This window comes from Pinus tabuliformis, chromosome 3_1 (assembly GCF_031772625.1).
Source record: "Pinus tabuliformis cultivar Carrire ecotype Pingquan chromosome 3_1, CPIR1, whole genome shotgun sequence".
Taxonomy (NCBI): Eukaryota; Viridiplantae; Streptophyta; class Pinopsida; order Pinales; family Pinaceae; genus Pinus; species Pinus tabuliformis.
The window spans coordinates 856,434,631-856,457,100 of record NC_142301.1 but is presented as its reverse complement, the minus strand read 5'-3'; the positions used below and the strand labels follow the sequence as shown (position 1 = coordinate 856,457,100).

General features: G+C 34.8%; 2 pseudogenes; both read left to right on the top strand.

Moving 5' to 3' along the window:
* The first annotated feature begins 9,510 nt into the window (after positions 1-9,510).
* Positions 9,511-11,262, top strand: LOC149190264 (transportin MOS14-like; annotated as a pseudogene).
* Positions 11,263-16,840: 5,578 nt separating this feature from the next.
* On the top strand, positions 16,841-17,523 carry LOC149190263 (clathrin light chain 1-like; annotated as a pseudogene).
* The last annotated feature ends 4,947 nt before the right edge of the window (positions 17,524-22,470 follow it).

Genomic DNA, 22,470 nt, shown 5'->3' with positions numbered 1-22,470 from the left:
TTTGATGGACCCTGCTACATGAAAAACGAGAAATACATGAAAACACATGATTGCAATAACGTTTTTCATGTATTTCTCAGTTTTCATGTAGTAGGGTCCATCAAAAGTATGCAACATGGGTACTCCTTGGATGAGGAATCAAATTATGCATCGAACGAGTGTTTCCGCTTGAAATTTGAGTAAATCCATAGGGAGATAAGTTGAAAATACCAGTTGAAAAAATAGTTAAAATAGTTTTCTCTTTTTTCCCTCTAAAATTTGATGATGTAATCTAATCTTATTTTATTATTTTCACTATTATTTTATAATTTCCTTAGGAGGCCCATTTTATACCTCAAAATTACCCTAATGTGTGTTCGATGCATCAAGTCTACAAGGCGGCTGAGTCGGTTACCTGTGGCTAAACGATAACAACCTAGTGGGGACTCCCAATATATACGTGATGGTACGGGGAGCACAAGTCTGTGTTAGTGATGTTTAATGCTGAATTGTTTTATGGGAGCATTGCTATATAATTTCCATACTGGAGTGCCTCCGATATACCCAAGAGTACTCAAGAACCTTCGATATACTTCCATACGTGGAACATGATTTCACCCCCAGGATACAATGCTGATAGACAATGACAATTTCTAGGTTTATAGACGTCGGAACACGTCTCTAGCCTAGAACTCTAAATGTTTGCATTAAGTTCCAAATGCTCCTTAGGTTAATTCAATAAATTTTAATGTTGTTCTTGAATTATGTTTCAAATTTTGGGCTCAAACGATGTCACCTGAATTCTAAAATGCAACTGTATGAGAAAAGGAAACTTTTCACTTCGATGAATGCTATACTAACAAGGGAAGAGAATTCAATCGATCAATGCATCAAACAATAGAATGCATCAAATAACATGCCTCCACTAACTTTTCTTCCAAATGCAATATGCAAAAGCAAAAACTAAACTTCACTTTTACTATCCAATATGCAATCTATCGAAAGAAAAATGATTTTTACTTTACTAAGATGCACTTCATCTAAATGATGTTCTCTTTGATTTTCACATGCTCTAATGCAATCAAGCTTCAACTAAAGCAAAAATGATTTTTTTTATTCAAATTCTCCTAATGAAAACGATGCACCAATCAAAGCAACACTGAATCAAATCCAAAATCACTTAATGAAAATTTCTTTCACTTTTCTCTTTTGAATAGATAAACAAATGCACTCTTTTCAATTTGTGAATGAAGCTATGTAATCTATGCTTGATGAATAACAAATATGAATCTTAAATGCAAGATGACCTAACACAATTGAAAAGAAACTTTGTAAAAGACAAATCGAAACTAACACAAACCAATGTTTTGAATTATTTTAACAGATAACCAGATCTAACCAATCAACAAGCCACAAACTCACTTACAAGTTACAAGTGACAATCAAATGACCTATAAACCCTAAAATCAATCCAATTTCACTCAAACACTTGAAAGCTAAAAAAGACAAGAAACCCTAAATTTTTGCTAATATTTGAGATCAACGCAACTATAATGGCTAAACTAGCATTGAACAGGGGATCAATGCAACTGTTTCAAAAGAAAACACACTGACAACACGACTATCAGAGAGACAAATTTGTTGGGCTAGGAAAAAGGAAAAAAATAAAAAGATTTCCACAAACACTCCAAACTTAGCACTCTAAGGTAGCAATCAGTGATTGTGTAGACCTATACAAACTCAAACTAACTAAGAACTCGATGGTTGTTCAAACTGATCAAGTGATCAAATGAGAAAAGAGGATGAAGAGGCTATAACGTTTCCAGTGGAATCACCATTTTGTTGTGAAGGAAAATCCCCTTTGCGGACAAAGGTGATCTCTCTAGCCCAATGAGTGGGTATAGCAACAAACTAAACAAACTAACATACACTTTCCTAGCTTATGTTCAACAAATGCAGAGAGAGAGTGAACTACCTCTCTCTAATACTAATCACTTAATCCTTTGGATATGACTTTGATTCTTTCGCTTCTAGGCTCACTCCTTACTTGTTCTCAATGTTTGAATACTTGCAAGAAAGATCGAAGAATAATACAAGGTACAAGAGCATATATGGTAGGCATCAAACATAAACTACTTAATAGATCAAGGAGTATTAAGCTAAAAGAATAAACATTTACACAATTATGGAAAGTGAACATCAGATGTATATACTAATAAGATAAAAAGGGAAGCATACAACCTATGCCTTGATGTTGGAGACCTCGTTTTGGTGGATGTCCAAGTCCAAGCAAATACTCTTCAAGCACTCCTTCTCCAAGTTAGAATGGGCAACATTTGTGATCCAGATTTAAACTGGAACGCAAAAAATTACAGATATAACCATAAATACAGATTGCAATAGAAATAATACTTCATTTAATTAATGTAAAATACTGAAATATTCTTATAGATAGAAAAGGAAATAAACTAGCTTATGTGATGGTAGCTTATCTCTGAGAGGAGATGTGGCGGCTACATGCCTTTGAACTACGTTACAATGAGGCTCAAGGGCCTTTTTATTATTGAACAATAATAGCAAACCCTAAACAACCAAAACCCTAACCCGAGGAGATGTAACACCAAGAGTTTATGGGCCCCGTTGGGGTTAGTTGGACATCCAACTTCTCAGGGTTGTGGCTTGGTCATATTATCTCCTTTTGACATGCATGATACCCCGTTGGGAAGATCTCTCCAAGGAATATGGCAGAAAAGATGATTTTTTCAAAAAATCGTTGGCGGTAGATTGCCAAAAAAACGTTGTTTAGGGCCTCAAAACGACTCCGGAAGTTTAGGACCCGAAAAACTGCTAAAAATAGTAAACTGTGCTACAATTAAGGAAACTAAAAAACTGAAAGAGACAATGGCGAGGGTCCAAGTGGAATTGGCGGGTGGCCAACAATATCCACCTGGATCAATTTGGGCATAATCTCAGTATAAGAATGCATGCAATCAATGTCCAACCATTTGGGGGTGGATGGGAGTTGATTTATAGGAAGGGAGAGGGAGTTAGGGATCCACAAAAGAGGGATGAAGGTCCACATATCAAGGAGAAAGCCCATAATGATAAGATCAAGAGGTACAAATGGGAGAGCTTGACCATATCAACAACAACCAATATCCAGGTCGTTGTTCTCGAAGTTTCTAGCGCACGAAACTTCTCCTATAGTTTGGGGAAACCTGCCAGAAGAGGTTCAACACAGGTTTTCATATCAAAACTAGTGCTGGCAGTGCTAGGGTAAAATAATGCAACCTGCCATAACATGGGTAGGTAGTGGAGAAAAACGAGCTAGCCCTAAAAATTAGGTTTTTAGCTAACCTTCTTCAGAATTGACTAAGGCAGTTTTCATTTAGTTCTTTAGGGAGGTTTTGGTTTTTAGATCACGATGGGTATGTTTCACAGTTGTCAATGTCTTGGCACTTCAGGATATGGAATAGGTAGTGAACAGGAGGTGTGAAAAAATATTGTGTAACACCCTCTCCTACTCCATAATCATATCCTATAGGGAAACCTTCATATGCTCCATAATATTCTTATGTTACACAAACTTTATATGGACCTACATTTGCAAAACAACTTGCATATATAGGGTTATCTGGTGCTCATGGAGTTCTAACACCAATGCACTACAACCCCCACTATAACCAATATACATCCTATCAACCTCTACAGTCTAGCCAACATGGATTGCCTATAATAGATACCATAATTGCACCTATCTCTCCATACTGTGGTACCTCATGAAGTGATCCTTGATGACATGATGATTAAATATTGTCCTCCACATTGAGGATTAAGTCAGTTAACCATGGTCTCAGTACTTGAAGCTCCCATTTTACCATAGAAATAATCGAAGTTCCATTTTAATTTTTGGTGCTTCAAAAGAGTCATTTTTTGGAGGTATGTGTATTTTGGAAGCCCATGTTAGTTTCATGCATGCAATATCATGTCTACTCCATATGTTCAATTTTTATACTGAATTTACCTACCCTGCAAGATTTTGAATCTTTATAGTTAAGTTATAATGCCCATTTTCTTCCTTTATATATCATTAGAGTTCTATATTATTTTTTTGGGGATTCAAAAGAGTTACATTCCAAAGGTATGTATATTCATGGAGCCCATGTGAAAATTCTGCACTAGATTTCATGTTGGCTCCATCATGTTCAATCTCTTTGTTGAATTGCCTACTCTACATGATCTTGATATTTAATCATCATAACATTTATAATGTCTATTTTCTTCAATTTTTTCTATAGTTTTACACTTTTTTAAAGTTGTTTAATAATTTCTTTCATCTGCAAACTTGCATTAGAGGAGCCATAAAACATGGGGACACTGGATTTGTACTTTGGTTAGTCTCATGTTTAAACAATCGACTTTGATGCTATTTTTTAGGTGGTTGAGCATATTAACCATGTGAAAGCTACTTCTTTGTTCTAAAACAGTGATGTTTTGCATCTATTAGATGGTTGTGTGTGCCAACTGAGTAAATGAAACCTACAAAACTTTACAAAGTTTTATAAGTTAATTAAAGTTTTAGAATTTAGAATCTATAAAGTTTCAAGGTCTAATTCTTTGAAGGGTGTTATCTCAATGGAAGAGCACCTGCTTTACAAGCAGGTGGTTTGTGGTTTGATTCCATTGTTCTCTAATATTCATAGGGAATGTTGATGATCACTATTTATCCCCATAGATGTATCAATAGTGAGGGTTGTTAAAGAAACATCATCAAAATTCATCTTTTATATATGAAATGTGATAGTTAATGAACATGACCATATATATGCGTCAATAGTGAGTGTCATGAAAGGTTCATCACCATAAATCACTATTGTTCATATGAAATGGTGACAATCACTATCCATCATTATAGTCATTATTCATGATGAACCTTGAATGTCACCACAACACCTATACTTTTGGTGACAAGGTGCTTGGTAACATTCCATTTTTGGTGATGAAAATTATTTTGATTGTCACCAATAAGCTTATGGTGAAAATTTTCAACCCTCACCAAAATATGAAAAGATGACAATCAACGAATGTTACCATCCATATACGCATCAACTTTAAGGGCCATGAAAGGTCCATCACCATAAATAATTGTTGTTCATATGAAATAGTGACAGTCACTATCTGTCATTATGATAGACTTTGAATGTCACCACTACACCTATGCTTTTGCCGAAACAACCTTTGGCGACATTCAATTTTTGGTGATGGAATCCATTTTGACCACAACCAATAAGGTTATGGTGACATTTTTCGACCCTCACTAATGGCCTTTTTGTTGTTGTGGTGTCCAAAAATTCAAAAAAGAATCCAAGGAGTAGTGTAAACACAGTTACCGATCAAACAAGAACTTGACCAAGTTCTCACTTTTTTAGAGGTTGCAAAAAATCATTTGATTTTGAAAAGTCTTGATTCATAATACACCTTTAGATAAATTAAATTTTATCATGTATTAAGTATGCACATGTTTTCTAAATGTCATGTCAATTTTGAAAAGTGTTGATGCAGTGTCAAACCCTTTCTTTTGGGTTTATTTTTGAAACTTTCATTTTTCTTATGTATTAAGTATGGATTATTTTTTTGAAATGTTGGTTATTTTCATGTGGATTTTGAAAAGCATTGATGCATCATCAATTTTTTTTTGACACTGTAAATTTTCTTATGTCCGAAGTATGCACATTTTTTTAAAATGTAGGTTATTTAACCATTTTTGAAGTTGTCTTATTCCTCTTCTTGTTTTTCATATAGAGATGTTTGCTTTTTAAGGATTTTCCAGGCTTGAGTTTTTTTTTCTTTGCAATATTTTTTTATAATAAAATATATTTTTTTTGCTAAGTTAAAAAAAAAATAATAAAAGTAATATTTTGAATTAGAGTTTTTTTAAATATATTTATATATCGTTAATTAATACTTCAATACATATAAAATAATTGTCAATAAACAAAAATTAAACATTTTGTAAACACGCATATTAAATAAATGTATTTTATGAAAAATAAATTGAATAAAAAATGTTGAAAAAATAGCAATTTTTATGAAAATTTTACGAATTTATATCCAAAGATGATGACATTTGAAATTTTTTTCCAAGAATAATGATTCACATAAAATTTGAGTTAAAAATATGTGTGTGTTGGATATATATATATATATATATATATATATATATATATATATATATATATATAACAAAAATTGGGAAAAAAAAATTAGCAAAAAGGAGAATAATAAATAAATAAATATTAAAAACAATATAACCATGTTAAAATAAAATTTTATTTACAAACTGGGAAGAAAACGAAATAATAAATAAATACCTAAATGATAAATAAATGAAAAAAAATAAAACAAAGAGTTTCAAAAATTAAAACATTAGTAAAAATTTAAAAATAAATAAATAAAACTATAATAAAAAATGCAATTTTCAAAACAAATTAAAAAGATAAAAAAGAAATATTTAAATTTTAAAATAAATATTAAAAAATAAAAATAAAAAATAAAATAACATTAAAAATTTGAAATATAATAAATAAAAAGAATTGAAAATCTATATATATATATATATATATATATATATTAAAAATATATGCATTAAAACAATTTAAAGAAAGAAATATTAAAAAACGTACCTATTGCTTGGCGCGCCATCAATCGGGTGGCAAGGGTCGCAGATGGGGTTGGGGAGTTGTGAATTGTCTGACCCTGGTCGGGAGGTAAAGGCCATGACTTGGGATGGGGGAGTGGCACGCTGCCCCCAACCCTGCTTGTGGCCCTCGCCACCCAGTCGGAGGGTGCCAAACCAGGGAGGATTTTTTAATATATATATATATATATATATATATATATATATATATAGATATATATATATATATATATATATATATATATATATATATATATATATATATATATATATATATCTATATATATATATAATGTTTTTTTTCTAATTTCTTAATTTTTATTATTTTTTAAATTATGTATTTTTAGTGGGATATTTCTTTGTTTTTAATTTTATTTTTTTTAGCGGTGGGAGGGATATTACTGAATCCCGATATATTAATTGAAATCAAGTATGCTTGTGGCTTGGGAAGAAAAACCAATAATCAGGCTGAGATGTATGACCTTCTTTGAGGACTTCACATCACTATTAGAAAAGGCATTCAAGACATTATTCTCCTTGGAGACTCACTAGTCACAATCCAATATCTCATCAAGTAAGGTACCCTGAAGGACATTTACCTAGCCCTAATACTTCATAGAATAAGAGAAAGAATTGCATCATTCCATTCTAAAGGGATATTTAATATTCTTAGAACCCACAACATGGATGTCGACTCTCAAGCAAATAGAGCTTGCTCAATGGAAGAGATAGAAATCAATGAATTGAACTTTTCCTACCCAATCCCCTAATAGGATATGACTATGATCTTACAGTTTCTCCCTAGGTCCCTCTATAGGAATTTCCATACCCTAGTTTTATTCTGATCTTCCCTCTCCTATCCCTTTTATCTGCCCTTCCCTCCTTCTATTTCCTTTCTCGTTCATTGTGTGATAGTCTACTTAATAAATTTCATGAAGACATTGCAGTTCGTTTATATGAATGTGAAAATGACTTCCTTGATGTGGCATCTCATGTGCCCCACCACCATGTAGTATATGATCTCTCCTCTTCTCATGCTTGCAATTATGGTTTCCATTTTCTAAGGCCTTGGACTCAACCTTCGCTCAGAACCATGATGAATCTCTCTAGTAGTTGTATAGGTGAAATTAATGGAAGAATGATTAAATCATGTGGATGGATAGCCAAATGGGTGTTGAATTCGCCTCCAGTTAGGATCTGAACCCATTCTCTCTTGCAGTAGTTTTGTGTATTGCTCCACCACCTTTTTGGCACACATATTTGGTGAATTCCTTGCCCTTGAATTTCACTGTGGCATCCAGGTGTGCATTTTGTGGGAAGCTCTGCGAAGAGCTCCATTTCTAATACTTAGCTCCCATTCTCTGGATAGTGAATATGTGGACTCAACAGTCAAGTTCGTGGGAAGTTTGGTGCAAAGGTGTCTCTAGCTCTCAAGCAACTTCAACATTGCTTGACATCAGTAGTCACAACCAGTCAATAGTTCTATTCTATGAAGGTAACTCTTGGCTTCTTGGGTTTTATTTGGTAACTTGTAGAAGGTAGGACCTAGTTGGAAACCCCTACAGAATAGGCTTTAGTTTCAACACTTAGAACCTCAATTCAATTTTTCTAGCATTTATAGACTCTTTGGTGGTAGTTGGTTACAAATACTTACCTTTAGAAAGTTTATGGATGTCTTTGGCTAAAAAAAGGACTATTAATTTTGGGTCTTTCGACTACAAGACAATGTTCCCTCGAGTCAAGGAACTAAGAAAAGGATACATTAATTGACATGGTTAATTTACATAATTGGGGCCTTTTAGGCTAGGTTTCTACAATTTAGCCTCCTCCTTCTAGTTCTCGGAATTTCCTTCTTGTATCTCCAGGGTGTCCAAGCTCTTTCTTTTATGAATCTTGTTGCATGCAACCTCCTAGCCAATTCACTAATGCGAACTCTATTTCTAACTCTTCTTATGTCGATATTCCCTATTACCATTGCCTTTCTTCTCATGAAGATCTGCAAAAAGTGGATTATGAATGTCAGGCTAAATGTTTCCATATGTATCATGGACAGATTGAACACGTTGACAAAATTTTGACTCTCCAACAATAGATTTCAAGATTGGAAGATGAGGTGGATGTTCTTGGGGTCATTATAACAAACCTCAATATTATTAAATATGCTCCTCCAGATCAAGATTAACTCTTGGAAGATCCTAGCAAGCGTGATATTGACCTCAATAGGCTAAAAATCAAATGTGATTAACGAACATGCATAATGCTCGCTACTTATGTTTTTTTTTATCATTTTCAAATTATCTAATCCTTCTGAATTGGTTTATTATCCCTTTTTTTATGTGTCAGTTCTGACATTGTAATGGGCTAACAACCTAGTATTGATCTTGTTATGAATATAAATTATATAAAATAAAATTAATATAAACAAATGTAAATAATAAATAATCAGAAATGATTATTTTAAAATAGTCATTAGTTAAGTGAAAAGGCATGTCTAAAAGGCATGCCCAATCATAAAGGGACACCTACCTAGGTATATAAGCAAGACCTCATTGTAACATTCAAAATCCTTGCACATTTTATCTTATTAAATAATATTACTTACAATACATTGTGTATTTTACATATTTTAAAGCACAAATAACTCTAAGTTTTATCGCTTCAGATGCATAAGATCCATGCGAGCCTTTGGATGTTATCTGCCTCACAATATGCCATTAAGTTTATGTCTTGAAATCATTGAGAAATTAAGTGAAATTAGAGAATCGTTGCAACAAATAAAAAGATCATATACAGAATCACTAAAGGTTTTTAAAACACTAGATTCAACTCCTACAATGGAAAAGAACATTGACATGAATGAGAATGATAATCAAAGTAGGTATATGAAAATTAAAAATGAAGAAGGTAATGATGAGTCTACTAACAGGGATTTTGTTAAGGAAGATGATAAAATTGACGAGACAAGTTGGGAAACTGCTAAAGAAAATGATAAAATTGCAAACCAGGGAACCGTGGATTATGATTTGGTTAAGAACATATCCAATACAATTGATTTGGAGCAGACAAGGGAGGATGAAGAACAAAATTACAAGGATCTTAATGAACCTGGAATTTCTCAAGGGACTCCTAAAACTAATAGCAATGTAAATACCAAATCTTGTGAACTTGATGATGCCCCTAAGGAAGTTAGAGCATGTGAAACTAATTCTATAAAAGATGGGCACATTGCATTCCTATTGAATTTTCTTCATCTAGTAGTAGATAGGGCTAATAGTGTTGCTGGAAAACTGGAACAGGGACATATTAATGTTGATTTGTCTGGAATTACTACCTCAATTGACAAAGACATTATGAATTCGGGTTTTAAACCAGAACCGACAAGTGTGGAAGTGGGTGTATATGATACTTCAGAGAAACCAGTCATAGAAGATCTTTTTTATTTTAAATGAACAAGAATTGTTGTGGGAGAAATTTTGGTGAAAGTTGCTTCAGTTTTGGGAGGAGATAATACACTTCAACTTCTATCAAATAATTTCTTCCAGGATGCAAACAATGCTAGAAATGGTGGCGCATGGGATTGGCGATCTACAAAACCTGCATTGTATTGCATTCGAGCCATATCAAGTACAGTTCCCAGATAAAAGGAAGTTATATTTCCATAGGTTATAAGATTTCTACCCAAGTTACCACTTCAGTCTCATCTTCTTCAGATAACTTGTTTAACAATTTCCAACTTTTCGAAATGGTTGGGTAGTGCACACAGTGCACCATCCTTTCTCCCTTCCATTATAGAGATGTTGATAAGAGGCATGACAACAATACCAGATGTTTCAGTTGCAAAATCCATGGAATTGTGAAATGTTTGTGATGCATGCAGGGACAAATTAAGTGGCTCACTAGATGGCCTTTTTAAAATTTATCATTCCACTCTTAATGGAAAAAACAAGTATAATCTCTCTATTGTTGATGCCTTGCATATTATTGAAGCCTTGAGTATGGTTATAAGTACTCTCCTAGCCAACCATGCATGGGGATCACTAGAGTCATTGTGCTTTCTTGTAGTTGTTGCTTTACAATAAGTTATAGAACAACAAGCACAATCATGGGAGAAACTGAATGAAAATCAATTCATTGTTCCCATAGATCGTCTTGCTAATATGTTCAAATATGTTAATCACCCTGAAGCTGTAATTCATACATTTCAAAAGCTATGGCCGATTTTGAAAGAACTATTTGGCCAACGAGCTTGGGATATGGAAACGATGGAAAGGTTGTGCTGGGAATACAAATATGTGGTTAGAACCTGTCAAAATTCAATGTCAGTTATAGTGGGGGATCTGCTTCAGGAGGTCTAAATTTAGTACAAAATACACAATCAATCTTGTTTCCTTTATCTTTCAAGTGAAGTATTAAAGGTTTTTGGCAGTGACCCATCATGTGCAGATTATCTTAGAGGCTTGATTACAGAGATTTTTGGGCACACCATAAGCCCTTTGAAGACAATTCAGGAGTTTACTTCAAGGCCATATATTGCAGATGACTGTTTTTTTAGCATTAAGGTGGAATCCAATTACCAATTTCCATGATATAGAGAGCGCTTGTCAACAGTGCAAGAATGAAGAGGGAAATTTAAGAATAACAAAATTTCGCGAAGGTTCAGAGTTGGAACTTCTGGTAGGCACCGATGTGAGAGATGGGTTTGGACCTGAACACATAGTGAGTTGGTGTGGATGTGTTATTCATGAGGCGAACATTGTTGTCCATGCATTTGGATTCTTTCCAAAAGAAGGGTACGGGGTATATGTGTCATCCTGTTTAGATGGCAACGCTGCAAGTAGATATGGGATATATGCGAACTTGTGGATTGTGGAGATTTCGTGGAAATAATTCTATGGGTGATGTACAATATAGGACATAACCATATGAACGTGTACGATGAACCATGGGGAAATAAAATATATATAACAAAACCATATAAATTTTATAATTGACATAACTTTATAAATCTATTATAAGTAACTTTATTAAAATTATAAAATGACTTCAGTTAATTAAATATAAATATATATAAACTAATATATACTAACTAATTAAATTGTATATATATATATATATAATTCACATCAATAAATAATAAATAAAATAACGTTTAAAAAAAAAGGAGCGAGTTTTCAAGGAAGAAATCGCCATGCCAAAAGGTCGTATGCAACATGGAAAAAAATATCTAACAACAAAGATTTGAGGACAAAGCTTTTGAAGAGAGGGGCAATGTTACAAATATAAATTATATAAAATAAAATGAATATAAATAATAAATAATCAAAATAATGATTATTTTAAAATAGTCACTAGTTAAGAAAAGGTATGTCTAAAAGATATGCCCAATCATGCAGTGACAAATACCTAGGTATATAAGCAAGACCGCATTGTAACATTTCACATCATTGTACTATTCATATTATTAATAAAATATTACTTACAATACATTGTGTATTTTACATATTTTAAAAGACAAACAATTCTAATTTTGTCGCTTCATATCTATAGTATGTAATGGATCTTTTGTCAAAATGTCCATGATATAGTTTTGAAAAATGGTGTTGTAATCACCTGTGTATTTGTTGCGACAAGGAGTATATATTTAATGCATTGATATATACAAAGCCCTTATTTCGGAAATAACGAAAGGAAAAATACGTACAAATGTGCCATGCCTAGGGGATTGAGGGAAGGAAGAACCGGAGCTACGAAATACCCAAGAGACACTAACACAATAATATACTACCTCAGACCCGAATAATGGTGAATTATATATATATATATATATATATATATATATATATAGAGAGAGAGAGAGAGAGAGAGAGAGAGAGAGTTATTTTTTTAGAATTGTATACTTTATTTTTTTAATTTTTAAAATTATTTTTCATGTTTTTTTGTTATTATTATTATTTTGTCATTTAAATTTTTTTTAACTCTTTTTTATGTTTTAATTTTACATTTTTTATTTCTAAATTTTAAATTTGTAAATTTGTAAAAAAAAAAATTGGTTTTGTTTTTTCATTTTCAGTCATTTTTCTATTTATTTACCCTTTTTCTGTTACACTAACAAAGCGACCCCACTATGTGCTAATCTGTTAACCGATTTTTAAGTTTTCGTTAAAATGGATCAAGTCCATCCCCACTGTGTGTCAATTCATAGTTGATTTTAAAATTTTCATTGCAATGAGTGAAGTCCAACCTCACTGTGTGTCAGTTTGAAGATTGATTTTTAAATTTTTCTTGTAATGTGTCACGTTGTCTTAGGTTAAGAATTTTAAAGAGCTATACATTAAGTGTTTAAAAAAATACTCTTGGATTATTTTTTAGGATTTTTTTAGTGATGAAATTTGGTTTTGAAATTTTAAGGTTTTTTTGAATCATGATATTTTTCCTTTAACACCATGGTCGAAAAATGTCATAATTTTAAGGTTTTTAGGGTCATGATATTTATCTTCAACACCATGGTTGATTTTTTTTGGAATTTTAAGGATCTTTAGAGGTGTGATGTTTTATCTTTAATGCCATGTTTGAAAATCGTTGAAATTTTAAGTTTTTTCAAAGTCGTGATATTTTACATTAAAAAATGTGAAAATTCACCCTGGAAAAAAATGTTGTTCCAGCATCAACACTTTTCATTTTTAGGGGTTTTTTTCATTTTTTTGCGCAAAGGAAATTGATTGCCATTCCAACATACACACTTTCCTTTTTTGGGCTATCTTTTCATGTTTTTTTGCTAGAGTTCTCATTTTGAGGTCATAGTTCTCATTCGATAAGTAACTCTGTTTGTACATTTGTTAGGGGGAGTGTGGTTGAGTGTTGTTCCACCAATTCCCAATGACTTTGTTTCCGTCAATTACTAACAATGTTTGGTTGTGTTTCCATTAATGCCAGAGGGGGATATTGTTAGAAAAATGTTTTCATTGATGTAAAAGAGTATAAGCTCAAGATGAGTTCATTGCAAAGTGATAGTTGGTTTAGTTGGTTTTCATTGATGTCAACCCACCTTGATGTGCGTTTGTTGTTTCATATTTGTATAGTATTATGGCGTCTGAGGGATTTATGATGAAATTTCTAATGACCCAATTTTGGAAACAATTTGTCTACAAGATACTTTCTCAAATTTCCTTACAAAGTGTTTAATTGGATAGTCCTCAAAGAGACTTTCCCAATGATGTATGGAATTTAGAAAGACACCTGAGGGAATAGGAGTTATGGTGATTTATAGTTCAACAGGGTCCTAGGGCCTCAGGGTTCCATAGGATAATATGATTGGTGAGACGAATTATTTTTTGTTAGTTTCTAGGGAATTTGATGTCCTTCCACAGAGTAAAGAATATCATGGAAGGTGAAGTATGGGGCAGTGGTGTGGTAGAAGAAGGCTACAAGATGAAACTATTTCCATAAATGTTGGGGTTATTCACATTCATGCCTCAAATGGCTTGGCTAGAGGACCAACTGGAATGCACCACGATTGAAAAAGTCAGGGGACAGAAATTCCCCATTGGAAGACGTGGAGTTTCATGTCCTACCCTAGAATATCTGAGTGGAGGACACATGCGGAATGTGCCATGGTTCATAGAGTTAGGGGATGAAAAATTCCCTATTGGCAGACATGATTTTTCATGTCCCACCTCAAAAGCTCTAAGTGGAGGTCACTTTTGTGAGGAGGCCGCGAGATAGGCTCAGAGAGATGCAAGGAACAAGATGAAGAATTTCCCAATGAAAGAAATTGATAAGAGCTTCGTGTCATGAGATAAATAGTAGGAAGTGTATTATGCTGGCATATGAGGTGGCACATAGGTGGAAAATCCATTTGAAACACCAAAGTTCAGGAGGGAAGATGCATGTAACAACAATTAATGGAATTTCATGCCCCCGGAGCATGACTAGAGGAAGTTTTATGTGGCCATAATGCAGGGACATGGAATAGACTCTAGGAGGTAGAGACTTGTCTATCCTTTGATAGAAAATTCTCTAGCATGACACAAAACTACAAGCTGAAGTGTTATGGATGGTAAGAGAAAATTGGTTGTGCAATAGGAGATGAAATCTGGGAAATAGAGAGTTACCCAATCATCATCCATGTACCTGATCCTATTGATTCATTCCAACAATTATTTTTTCAAGGAAAAAATCATAGTTTAATGATCGAGTTAAATTGATACCATCAATGATTAAATTACCAGGTGTAATACTAAAGTAAGATGCCCATGGTATTTGGGAGAGAAGAAGCTAGAAGAGACATAGTAATTGTTTGGATGAAAGGTTGGATTTTCCATGAAAGGTGAGAGTGAGTTATGTTTGTTAGAATATTGAAAATTAAAAGGCTAAGAGTTGTATAGGTGAAGTGCTAAGAAGGCCTAAAACTATTTGAGGCTATGGGTAATGGTTGATCTATCAAGTATTTATACAAAGATGTGGAGTGTATGAAAAAGGTTAATAGGAATCCTGTGAGGTGAAATCACTTTTTGTTGGGCAAGGTTAAATATCTCATTGCCATGTTATGGTAAGAGAACTAAAAGTGATACTATATTGTAGTGTAGAGGACAGAGTGTAGAGATCAAATCGCGGATCATAATTTTATCAAAACTCAATGAATGGTGTTGTGGTGAACACAAGAGTCTATCTTGCTCCATTGTATTTTGCCACATTAGTCAAATGTAATTTTTGTATTTTCCAAAATAAGAAAATGTAAAAATGTGTGGAATCCCAAGGGTAAATGGAACATGAAGAGTCACTAGGAATTCCAAGAGTCATGTAAGAGCTCAAAGGTTACATAGAAGCTCAAGAGTCATGAGGGAGGTCAAGAGTCACATGGGAGGTGAAAGGTCACCTCATTTGTTTTAAATAAGCCCTCGTGCCTCAAGAAAATTGTGATCTAAATGGAAATCCGCCCATGGTATTTTCCCACCCATGGTATTTACCCATGGTAATGTAACTAAAAAAGATATAAATGAAAAGTCTCTTTCTGTAAGAGGATATATTTTCCAGCACAATGTAGTTGTAACTATCATTTTCTGATCTAATAAAAGTTGGTTCATGATTTAATTTTCTGGTTTGGGTTATTTTTGTTTTTCGTGGTGCGGAAATTACTCAGATCTTAAAGGCCTCCCCCAAGATCCAGATCAATGGTATCAGAGCGGGTAACGACTCCATCGAACATTCTCTCCAGTTGTTGAATCTCTCTCACAATCGTATGAGAGATGAACAAAGTAGATATTTATGGAATATATATATACAATGTGTTGTAGGCAATGGGGGTTACAGAGGCATGGATTTTTGTGTTGGTGTACCACAGGGTGAGCGGGAGATATAGTGGCAAGCCATAGACCCTCTGCACCATCTCTATCATGTGCTCCCAACAATGCCCTACACTGAGCACATGTGCTTCGATCATGGCCTCAAGTGTTCCCTATGTCTGTGGCAGGATGCAGTCAGACGTCAATTGCCTGATGGACTCCCTCTTGAAATTTGTGACCTGTAGGAGCCGCTGGAGTTTCACGAGACGAATGGAGATGCCGCACTCTTTCTTCGCCATCGTTTCCACTGACGGCTGCATCTATGTTGCGAGCAGTAGTAGCGTGGCTTCCAAATCTAACCTTAGATCCATCGAAGCCTGCGATATCGTAGCCGACGAGGGGTACCATGTTGCCAACATGGGAACAAGTATGTCCCATATGGCATTGTAGTTCTAGACAGGAAGCTCCATCTAAACAAGGGCTAGTTGTGGCCTCTTCACTTCAGCCACTGCGACCAAATCTATGACCACAAGCTAAATCATTGGGGTTACATGAAAATTTGGATGAGAAAGGACTATATTTGGCTCTACGTGGTGCTCAATAACCATCAATCTCTCACCCACACACTTTATAGCCTTCCTCTTATGGCTTGTATAAACATGATTTTCTCTTCTCATTTCTTGGTTTTACAAAGCAAAGCACAGGGAAATATGAGAGTGTGTCTGAAGATCATTGAATCTACACCATCGCCAGGCAGTTCGATCTATAAAAGAATAGATTTGGTGAAGACGGGTTCTTGCATCATCGAATCAGCCAAAGGTAGTGGCTAGATCTCGTCGTGCCCTGTGATTCAAACTCCATACCACCTAAAAGTAAAGCGAGAATGTCAGGATTCAACTCACATGTTGGTGGCAGAGACAAGCTTGCGGGAGGCCCAACTTGGCCCTTCAATGATAGGTACATCAGTTATGATCCTCGCTTTCCCTCACAAAGGTATGATTCCTCCTCTAGGTCGCTGGATCAATTCCCCGTCGACAATACTGATGCGAACGTCGACAACTTCAACAATGGAAATGCCTACGAGGTTCCTCCGAAACTCTTTACCATTTAGAGGACGAGGCTCCCCTGTAGCCAGACACTCTCCTCAAGTTCATTTAAAGCTTCAAATCATCCTCTCACCATGTCAATTTTGGGGGAAATCACTCTCCCCAGGCCTCTAAGATCAACGACAAGCCCTTTGAAGTGAATGGACTTTATAACATGCCACCGCTCGCATCAGATGACCCAATTCTTCCCACCCCTGAATAAAAGTAAGAGGAGGGTTTCATGCTTTGTGAATGCAGACGTCAAAATGCTATTCAACTTGAAGAAAAGGAAAGAAGTGAAAAGGAGGATGCATCAAATTATGGATGAGGCAGAAGCATTTAGAGAAGAATTCTACAAAAAGAAAAAGTTTACTTGGATAATTAGGAGAAATTTCATGCCAATGCTGTTAAGAATCACTGGAAGGCAGATACAAAAGTTAAGAGTATGGATGCCAAGGAAACCCTACCACATAGTTGTTAAGGAAAAAAAACAACACTCTTGAATAATTATGTTCTTGGAGGTAGTTTGATTGGTTCAAACAAGGTTATTGGAAATGTACGTGATTTGAACCATGTCTTGGGAGGTGTATTAAGTCCAAATGCTTCCTGCTTTATTCTTCATGGCATAAAGACCCCATGTCTTTGTGTACAATAACAAAATTCAACAGCTTTAAGGGTTTTCACACTTTAGAGGCACATCCAAAGGTTTCTTAATATCAGGGTATTGAAAGTCATCGAAAGAATCACATTGCCAAGCGCTAGGTGGACTATATACTTGAGATAATCCTCTCAATCTATCAAGTAAGATATGGTTTTAGCCTCCCTCTATATGTTCAAAACTGAGGTTCATAATTACACCTCAGTAATAGTATATTATTATCATATATCATGTTATGGAGGCTTTAGCTTATTTGGTGAAAGCAATCCCAAACCAAATATTTTGGTGGGGGCAGTTGTGGGAAGACTTGTCTTCAAATTATATGATTAAGATGACTTACCTAGAAATGGTGTTTTGTTGAAGCATAGCATAAGCACTTGGATTTTTTTTATAGCTTTGGTACGGTGAGAATCTAAAAAGATAAGCCACTAGATCTCTACATGATAGATCGATAAGTGATCTCGAGGTTCATTTAAGGGTAGCTTTATCCTCTATCCCTTGTTCAATATGGTTATGGATCAATCACACAAAACCCTTTGCCAATGAAGTCCATTTTCTCGGCCACACACTGTCCACCTCATAGTTTTCCCACCAATATTAAAGGGTATCTCTATCCTTGGTTCTTCATTCATCATGTTTATTAGTCAACCACACAAAACCGTTTGCCAACGAAGTCCATTTGCTTGGCCACACATTGTCAATATCAGAGTTGGCTCACAAGAATTATAGGGTATCCCTATCCTTAGATCTTCATGCATCATGGTTTCGGGTCATCCACAAACCCTCAGTAATGGTTCAATCATGAAAAACCCTTGTCTTCGACAACACTTGGTCATCCAAAACTCATCTGTGACAAAAGCTTCTCCGGAGGGAACTTCACGCAATGGGGACCATTGCTTCCTAAGGATGGAGGAATGATCCGAATGGAAATCCACCATGGTATTTTCCCACCCATGGTAATGATCTGAATGGAAATCCACCCATGGTAATGTAACTAAAAAATGATATAAATAACGAGCCTCTTTTCTTAAGAAGACAAATTTTCCAGCATAATGTTGCTGCAACTATCATTTTCCGATCTAATAAAAGTTGGTTCATGATTTACTTTTCTGGTTTGCGTTATTTTTGTTCTTTTCTTGGTGCGGAAATTATTCAGATCTCGGGGGGCTCCCCCAAAATCTAGATTAAATTGACTTTCCACCTTAGCTTCTCTAGTTTAGCATAGGATAAAATATCATTTTTTGGAGAAGCAAGTGGTAGCTTCATGTTCCACTATTGGAGCTAGTGTTTCACGATTATAACTAGTGTACTTGGAACTTTCACTTAATAATCAAAATCTATCAGAGACAACCCACTTTCCTACATGTATCATGGATTTTGTAAGATTATTCTTTTAATGTTTGTGGTATATGGTTATGTTCATACATACTAAAGAAAATGAATTGTAGAAATTTCAACAAATCTAGCTTTAATACCATGTAGAAATTCCTTGTAGATTCAAACTGCAAATTGTAATATGCTAAAAAACTTGACTTTAATCTACTCTACTCATCAGTGGAAACAATAAACAATCTATGAAATCATGAAGCATATAAGAGAAATAACTCAATCACACATACCACAATGATTTTTTGGGGAAAGCCACAACTGAAAACCCTTGTTATCTGTATATTGCATTAATAAAAAAATATGAGAATATTACAATGCTTTTCTCAAGCCCAAGAAACTTCTGCACTATCTGTATCTATCCCACTACTTCCTATACAATCCTTGGATGAATACAATATGCTCTTCTCAACCTTGAGCTCAATCTTCACAAGTATTTTCTATCCTCTACCTTACTAACTGCCTTTGGCCAATAGTTAGCCAAATTCCTAGCCTTCCAAGCTCCTACTTCCTTGCATTGTTCCTCAAGGAATTAGCCCCTATTTAATGAGAATTTTCCTCCATTAGATTGCACAGTTCCTTTAGGCTCTTATTCTGACTTCATGCACCATCGGTTTAATTTAGATGATTTTACAACTGATATTACATTGTCCCTGAACTCCAATCTCAATTGTGTCTTTCTTTGATCTAACATTCATGAGTTAATTATGAGTGAATCTTCAGTTTACTGGTTGATCACTGCAGGAAGCACCCCACTGTTCGACATGAAACACCCCACTACTACATGTTACACCCCACTACTACAGGTTACACCCCACTACTGGACCTCCCACTAATTCCTCCATTAGTTGGAACTAGTTTATCTGACTTTAATAATGTAGAATGAATTAAATAATTACAACTCAAAATAAACTCAACTAGTGCTCCTAATTGTATGAGACACTCTACATGACTCTAGTTAGACCCTCAACTCAAATGAACTGAACTAACTAAGTCAAATTAACTTAGTTAACTATTACAAGTTTTCATGAGATGTGGAATTACAATTTTATTCCTAGTTTAATTCAAGGGCAAATTAAATTAGGATTTTTTTTCTTGATGCTATTTTTAACCTTTCTTGTTGCTATTTTCAACACTCCCTCTCAACAAGAAAGGAATTAAACTCTATCCTGATCCGATACCTTTGGAATGTTCTTCATGCAACTCTTGTCACTATTTTTGTTGCTACTGCAACATCTGCAACTAAAAGCATCCAAACAAAATAAGTTGAATCAACTGTGCCTGCAACTGTCTACTGGGAAAACTGTGCTACTACTAAGCCTCCTGCTTTGATGTCAACACTTCTCTGCACTCCTCAATTACTGACTGACATTGATCCTCCTGCTACACCTCAATGGACCCTGCCCAATTTTGAAACTCTTGGACTATTGCTTTACATTGCCCCACCTCTCACGTGGAGGAATGGAAAGATGTGTTCTCTCTGCCCACTTGGCTCAAAATTTACCCCTACTAGAGATCTCTACTTGAGTGGGTGTCTCCACTCGGTCTCCTCTCTGCTTCTCCAATTGTTGATGCTCCACAACTTGCTGAGGCTACTTCTGAGGCCACTGCATGTTGAGATGTAATTCATGCTCCCTCTCAACCACCAAATCTCTAACCTTTGCTTTGCACCTCAAGGATTTACATGGATGAGATAAATATGATCTACTCATACTATTTCTGCTACTGCTCTACTGCAGCAACTACTACAATAATGAGTATGTTATCACCATATCTTGAAGTACTAGCTTCCATAGGGCTGCTCCCTCTGAAACTAGACTCCCTCTAAGTCTTGATCTCCCTATGGGAAATCTCTCTGCTTCTTATTCTTCCAATATCAATGATCACAATTCCCTTTTTTGTCACTAAACATTGGCTTGTTGATCTGTCCACTGACAACCTTCTAGCTCCATTAAGAAATCTTCACATAGGGTCTTTTGGATATGCCCTGAACTAGAGATCCATCAATTTGCAAGGACAACTTCGAATTGTTCTCTTCTATCGTGATTTCAGCTTCAATACCATGTAGAAATTCCTTGTAGATTCAAACTTCAAAGTGTAATATGCTAAAACAATCGACTTGAATATACTCTACTCATCAGCAGAAACAATAAATGATTGATGAAATCACGAAGCATATAAGAGAAATAATTCAAGCACACATAACACAATGATTTTCTAAGGAAATCCACAACTAAAAACCCATGTTATCTGTATATTGCATTAATCAGAAAATATGAGAAGAATACAATGCTTTGCTCAAGCCCGAGCAACCTCTGCACTATCTCTAGCTGTCTCACTGCTTCCTAGACAAGCCTTGGATGAATACAATATGCTCTACTCAACCTTGAGCTCAACCTGCACAAGTATTTTATATCCTCTGCTTGACTGACTGCCTCTGACCAATACTTATCAAATTCCTAGCCTTCCAAGCTCCTACTTCCTTGTGCTATTACTTAAGGAATTAGCCCCTATTTAATGAGAATCTTCCTCCATTGGATTGCACAATTCCTTTAGGCTCTTCTTCTGACTGCATGCACCATTGGTTTAATTTAGATGGTTTTACAACTGATAGTACATTGCCCTTGAACTCTAATCACAAAAGTGTCTTTCTCTGATCTGACATGCATGAGTTAATAATGAGTGAATCTTCAATTTACTAGTTGGTCACTACAGGCAATAACCCACTATTGTAGGTTACACCCCAATACTGCAGGTTACACCCAACTACTAGACCTCCAACTAATTACTCCATTATTTGGAACTAGTTTAGCTGACTTTAACTCAGTTGGACTGAATTAAATAATTACAACTCAAAACAAGCTCGAATAGTGCTCATAATTGTAGGAGACACTACATGACTCTAGTTAGACCTTCAACTCAAATTAACTGAGCTAACAAAGTCAAATTTACTTAGTTAACTATTACAAGGTTTCATGAGATGTGGAATTACAATTTTATTCCCAATTTAATTCAAGGACAAATTAAATTAGTATTTTTTTTCTTGATGATATTTTTAATATTTTTTTTCTATTTTCAACATGAATTATTTCGTTGGATTTAATATATATCTTGTTGAATGTGCGTTGTTATTTTCTTTCATGATCATTGTTATCTTGTGAACTACTTTGTAGGTTAACTAATGAGTCTTTCCTTGTTCTTGTGTGTCTCTTTTAGGATAGTACTATTAGTTTTCTTCTAGAGCTCACTCTTTCTTCCCCTTCTGTGGAAGTGCCTCTTATGCATTTCAATTGGAGTCTCACAAAGCTTACTCACTTGCTGACCTCAAAGTTATGTGTATGATCTCTTATTTTGTTTATTGCAGCCAAGGCATATCCTGAAGAT